The sequence below is a fragment of the Mustela nivalis genome (genome assembly GCF_964662115.1).
Source record: "Mustela nivalis genome assembly, chromosome: 5".
Taxonomy (NCBI): Eukaryota; Metazoa; Chordata; class Mammalia; order Carnivora; family Mustelidae; genus Mustela; species Mustela nivalis.
Window position 1 is genome coordinate 67,468,720 of NC_139024.1, and position 6,663 is coordinate 67,475,382.

The following is a 6,663-nucleotide window of genomic DNA, read 5'->3' on the forward strand; positions in this document are numbered from 1 at the left end:
TATATTACTCAAGGGTATTGGCATTAAAAAACACAATAAAAGATGGGGAAAGAGCTCTTCTTCATTATCAGAAAAAAAAAATTATCCATGTGACTTTAAATTCTTTATGAAATTATAATGTCAAACTCACCTTTACTTCTAACATGCATCCTATTAGACCATCTTAAAATTTATGCTAACTACAGCACTATACTTTTATGCATTGTTGTGTATTTGAAATTAAAGGTTTTACAGTTTTGACAATTACAGGGAGAATTTGAGCAGAAAGCTAAAGTATATTCTACAGAGGACCCAAATGACAATAGTGACCGATTGTACACTGATTTAATATAGACCTCAAGAATGGCAATAGACCTTAAAACGTTAACCTTTTATTTGCTTAGTCAGTTTCTAACCAGTAAGGAAAATCAGATATCCACCACATGCAATAAAATGTAAGATGCTGTTGACATAACGTTAGCAAAATGTGGCTGTGACAGTGATAGGGTAAAGCTATTGTTTTTAAAGAAGACATTCTTTGACTGCTATTGAGTCCTGTGCAACTTGTCATCAGTACAGTATCAGTAAAAGGTAAGAAAATGCTATCTTGCCATGTAGGTTGTCATTCGAAATTCTACTCATTGCTAGATTAAGTTCTTTCGCACTGGAAGACATTTAACAGCATCTCTTTGATCTATATGTTAGAAAACAAGGCCTTGAGTAGCTTGTCCAAGTAAACAGAGATAACAAATGACTGAGCCAGACCCCAAACCAGGACCTCTGATTCCAGATCCAGTGCCCTTCCTCACTGCAGCAAGCACATGGAAACTCTAAGATACACATTTCAAACAGGATATGCAATTTGGAAATTTTACTTTGAATTATAACCTTGTGCCCTGATTATTTTCCATCAGTATTTATCTTTGTGTGTTTCTCTGTCCTGAGGGTTCTCTCTTTTGGATCGCTGTTATCTGATTTTTCTAAACATTCCTGTTTGTCTTTCATTTTATCTCCCTGGTTGCTTTCCATTTTTAGGCTTTATCTCTTCTTTTATTTTTACTCTGAGGGGCGTTTTTCTTTTTCCATTTTCTGAAAATATAAAATAACATGATTTCATTTTTGGGAACTTGGATGCTACTTATATATTCCGGATACTTACAGTTATCTTTGTAATTAATTTCCCCTTTGTAATTTTTATCAAGTTACCTAAGCCTTTTCATCCCTTTGTATATCTGTTTTGAAATTTGCTTTGTAGGCTATGAGAATTCTGTGGATGAAAAAAAAAATGGGATGAGTGTGGTTAGGATAAAAAACAAGACTCTGGCATGTAATCAATATGATTCAGTGGATAAGCAGAATTTCCGATTGTTATATCAGTTTTAAACCAAATCATGCATTGCCCAATTCAGGAAGCTTGATTCTTCCAACATGTTTGAACTGTTTTCTGGCAGAGAATTGAATGCCTTGAGAACAGAACAAAACCAACAGAGTTTATAGTGTGGGATAGCGCTAGATCCTCAGAGATTCTGAGGAACAAACACAGGGCAATTTAAAGGCAAAGATTTGCTCCACTGGATATATTAAGGATTATAAATTAACTATTACCATGACCAGAGAGGCAATATTTTGGATTTTGAGAATTTTGCATGTTTCAGAATTAGGGACAAGTAAGAATTTTGAAAGAGACAAACTTGACTTCAAATTCTACCAGAGCCATCACTTACTAGCCTTGAGTCCTTGGAGCTTTAACTTTCAGACCCTTACCTGTAAACACTTTAGGGTTATTACGACAATGAACATAATGGATGTATAATGGTTCCAAGTGAGTAATATGATGATAGTGTTGATGATGAGGTGGTGGTGATGATGATGGTGGTGGTGGTGGTGATGATGGTGAGGATGACGATGATGGTGGTGGTGATGATGGTAGTGGTGGTGAAGATGGTGATGAGGATGGTGGGGATGATGATGATGATGGTGTGGTGATGGTGATGGTGGTAAGGATGGTAGTGATGATGGTGGGGATGATGATGATGATTGGTGGTGGTGATGATGGTGAGGATGGTGGGGATGATGATGGTGGTGGTGATAGTGGTGATGAGGAGGAGGAGGATGTAGGGATGATAATGATGGTCATGATGATGGGGGAGTGATGATTATGGTTGGTGGTGGTGATGATGATGGTGATGAGGATACTGGGGATGATGATGGTCGGGGTGGTGGTGATGATGATGGTGGTGGTAAAGATGGGGATGGTGATGAGGAAGAAGATATAACGGTGAGGATATTATCCAGATCTCTCATTGATGAAAGGAGGAGAAGAAGCCTTAATAGCAGATAAAACTGACACAAAACCACCAATAACTGAAAATTTTAAAGAGTGACAACAATTTAAAAATCATATTGGTGATTCAATAAATAAGTCTTTGGGGGGGGATCCTCTCTTCTTGAACAAAGACCCACAGAAACTAATCTGACAAATCTATAAATATTTACGTTTGGCCTTGATTTTTAAGAGCAATGTTACAGACTTTTACAGAAAGTCATTAGTATCTCAAAACTGGTTTTTCCAGTGTCTTTCACTTTCTAGTACATGATTAAAAGATCATAAAACCTTTTTAAAAATTTACCATTTAAAATTACTTACGCGGGGCACCTGGGTGCCTCAGTGGTTTAGGACACTGCCTTCAGCTCGTTCGTGATCTCAGGGTCCTGGGATTGAGCCCCACATCTGGGCTCTCTGCTCAACAGAGAGCCTGCTTCCCCCTCTCTCTCTGTCTGCCTCTCTGCCTACTTGTGCGCTCCCTGTCAAATAAATAAATAGTATCTTTTTTAAAAAATTAATTAATTAAAATAAAATAACTTATGAGAATGAAGCAGACAGTCCAAAAAGAAGAAATCTGCTTCCATTTGTACTTTCTAGAAAGTTATTTGTAGGGCGCCTGGGTGGCTCAGTGGTTAAGCCGCTGCCTTTGGCTCAGGTCATGATCTCAGGGTCCTGGGATCGAGTCCCGCATTGGGCTCTCTGCTCAGCAGGGAGCCTACTTCCTCCTGCTCTCTCTCTGCCTGCCTCTCTGCCTACTTGTGATTTCTCTCTGTCAAATAAATAAATAAAATCTTAAAAAAAAAAAAAAAAAGAAAGAAAGAAAGAAAGAAAGAAAGTTATTTGTAGATTTTCACTCTACAATATTGTATTTGTTTGAGATATTAAACAGCAGATACTCCAGGGAGAATCTGAACCCTGATAAGGCAAGGACATGCAGATATTCTGTGCATTGTGGTCCCTATGTGGAAATAGATATACTCACGGACAGTTTTAGAATAAACAAAAATCAGACTCAGCCAAGCAGGCTAGCAAACTTTTGTGGGAGAACGAACTGGAGAATCTATGCTGCAAAAATTTTCCAGGTTCTCGATTATCAAAGCAAAGTTCTCAAATGTTGCAATGGGTCCCTTGTTTTGTTTATTTTGTTTAGCTGCAAGCCAGAGGTAACCTGCCAGCGGCTGGCCATCTTTCTGCATATTGAGTGCTTTACTCAACTCCCTCGGGGAAGAACCCACAAAAAGAGAGTCCCCGGGGGAGGGGGAGACCCTATTGTGCCCCTCACTGATTCAGCTCTCACCAGGCCTCTCTCAGTGGCTGGCAGTAGCAGGAACAGCAAAGGATCTTTTCTGTTTGCTAAAGCTAATGCTGTTATTTTGAAATTTTAAAATAATCATTTGACTCAAGCAACATATTCCTGAAAACAGGAGAAAAGGATATTTTACCCCCAACAGCAGCAAAAGAGACTCAGTACCAGGGCTCCCTCCCATGGGAGGTGTTGAATAAGAGCCTCCAATAATTATTTCCTCTACCCCACACTCTTCTTTTTGGTGCACTGCCCAGGTAGGCAGCCAGTACTAAGTATCTGATAACATGTCTTGTTGGGCCATGTAGAATAATATTTTGTTCCAAGCCATGTAATCTTGCTCCTCCACAATCTAAGGCTCCACGCCCAGCACATCTTGTCTCTTGGGAAAGCCACAGAGTCTCGGGGCCAAGAGTTATGCTATTTCTACTTCTTCCAAACCCAGACGAAGATTTGAAACTTTTGTTTGCTTATGGCCCACTTGAACGTATTCACACATTCCAAAAGCTCTGACAGAAATGCAAAGATGAAGTAGTCTCTGAATTAGAAGCCAAGTGTCTCCTCAAATCTAATTTGGCTGGTTGATTATATGTGTTTTAAAGACTATATTATGGGAATTCATTTATGTTTACCTCTCTATCAACTTCAGTAGGTGCTGTATTTCTTATGCGGAAGGATGCAGAACTGTAAACTGGTTTGCCTATTCTCTGCTAGGTAACGTGATTATATATATGCTGAATTATCTTCTTTATATTTAGCCAAGTACTGTGAGCCCTACTTTCGACATGAAAAACCGAGGTCCCAAAAACTACGTTAGTCACCCTAAAAATACAGCTTTGCTTGGAAGTGAAGAGTAACACTATAAATGTGATCTTTGAAGATGTCGCACCTGGAACTGTCATTTTGTTTCTTTCTCTCTTTTTTTTAAAAGATTTTATTTTATTTATTTAACAGAGAGAGAGAGACAGCAAGAGAGAGAACACAAGCAACAGGAGGGGGAGAGGGAGAAGCAGACTCCCCATGGAGCAGGGAGCCGGAGGTGGGGCTTAATCCCAGGACTCTGGGATCATGACCTGAGCCAAAGGACTGAGCCACCCAGGTGCCCCTTGTTTCTGTTTCTTAAATGGTCAATGTCTATAAGTGATGCATAGGTAAATGTTAGGTGGTTTGAATTATTGAGAGTAAGATGGGAGATGGAAAAACACTACACATTACTCTCTTCTTTGCAGGCCAGCTGCAGAGTGAAAATGAAGTGGAAATTACCATTATCTTGACATGCAAATCATCATTTGACAATTTTATAGTTACATTGCACAGAATGGGGGGTACTTCGCGTCTCACATACTGTTCCTTCCAACTCAACACCTTCCCACTTTTGCCCCAGTGCTCTCTTTACCCCTTCGAACACTTTGTCCAAAGGACACCTCTCCGTGAGACTTCAAGTACTCCAAACCAGACCTCTCTGCAAATCACATTTGCATCAACTGCATCCCATTCCTTATCCTGTGGCAAATAACAGCCTAAAAGGACAGATCCCTCACTGCTGTAATTAATCATTCCCTAACTTATAAACCTAATAAATCAAGATGTTGTACAGCGGATTGTCTTCAGGTACAGGACAGAGGTGTTCTTTGCTTCCTATGTTTGCTGCCGTGTTGCTCCCTTGCTTGAGAGAATGAAACCATGAGTCACCGAGAAGGCTCCATGAGGATCTCTGCTCAACGGAGAGAAGATGCTAAGGGAAAGAGAATGGATGAGCTTAAGGGGGGCTTGAATCCTGGAGGGTCGGGAGGAGAAGGGGAAGGCGTCCAGCGCTGGGACTAGTTGCAGGGAGTCCTGCAACTATTCAGAAATGGTCTCTAACACAATCAATTTTATCTCATAGTTTTCTGATTCTGAGTCTCACAGCTGAGATGATGAAGACCGAAATTTATGAAGACATAAATAACTTTAAAAAATGTATAACTCGGGCACCTGCCTGCCTTGGTCTGTTGGGCGTTTGCCTTTTGGCTCGGGTCATGGTCCCAGGTCCTGGGATCAAGGCCCGCATCCTGCTCTCTGCCCCTCCCCCCTTGCTTGTGCTCTCAATCTCTCTCTCCCTTTGTTAAATGAATAAATGAAATCTTTAAAATATATACATATAACTAAAAATATAACCAAACTATCACTTTAAAAAATACCTTTTAAAGCTTCTCTCACATATTACAAATTTTATATGTCCACAACTTTTTCTGCCCCCATTTAATCCAACAAACATAGAGGCCATATCTCCCAGACGACAGGTTGTAGATCATATCCATTGTACCCTCAGACACTTACATACATAACAGGCCTCCCGGCTGATGGCCAGGAGTGAAGTCGACGGTGAGAGTGGTTTTGTGTCTCTCCTCCTGATGGAAGCCTTATTACTGTGCAAAGCGAGGGGACTCCGTAGCTTACCTGTCTTCAGCTCATGGGAATGCTCATGGGTAGCGCAGAGATGACCTAGCACGTTGAGTGTTGGACCTCAGCTACAGGGGCTTGAGGGCCTCTGGAGGACACCGAGAGGTGAGTGGATAGTTCTCCTGTCCTGCGTGCTGCGCTCTAACGTGTAGAGTAAGGCCCCTGCTGTCAGTCCCCCAGGGTACTGTTTCATTTTTCTTCCAGTTTAAATGGTTCTTGGGTCAGCAACTGACCTTCTCTGCGCAAGACAGGATTACAGAATCCCCTCCTGAGAGGCAGGTTGGCCAAGGCTCCACATTCCATGGAACTTTCCTGGAGCTGCGGGACACAGGAAGAGGGACAGAAAACACAAGTCTCTGCTCCCAGGCCACAGACCACCTTGACTTCCACATATCTGGAGATTCAGAAAGCTGGCATGCAGTTTTCTATTTGTGGGAGGAGCTACCTAAGTTTCCAATAAAATAAACAGTTTTCCTAACTCCCACCGGTCTCTGGCAAAGTATGAACTTTCAAGTTCCTGGATCAAAATACGTAGAATTGCATTTGGATGTGCAACTTATTTATCATCTTTAAACTTTTAATTTAGAAGCCCAACTTGTTTAAAATGATTTCA

At 40.9% G+C, this 6,663-nt stretch overlaps 1 protein-coding gene across 1 annotated transcript in view; it reads right to left on the reverse strand.

Moving 5' to 3' along the window:
• The window catches only part of LOC309865597 (uncharacterized protein), a 49,016-nt gene extending 42,590 nt beyond the window's left edge, over positions 1-6,426 (reverse strand). Inside the window, exons 1-3 of the mRNA XM_082732106.1 lie at positions 6,048-6,426; positions 2,627-2,784; positions 1,139-1,246 (exon numbers count right to left, since the gene is read on the reverse strand). The gene's annotated coding sequence lies outside the window, so the exon portion shown is untranslated. The remainder of the gene's footprint in view (positions 1-1,138; positions 1,247-2,626; positions 2,785-6,047) is intronic.
• Between the last annotated feature and the right edge of the window lie 237 nt (positions 6,427-6,663).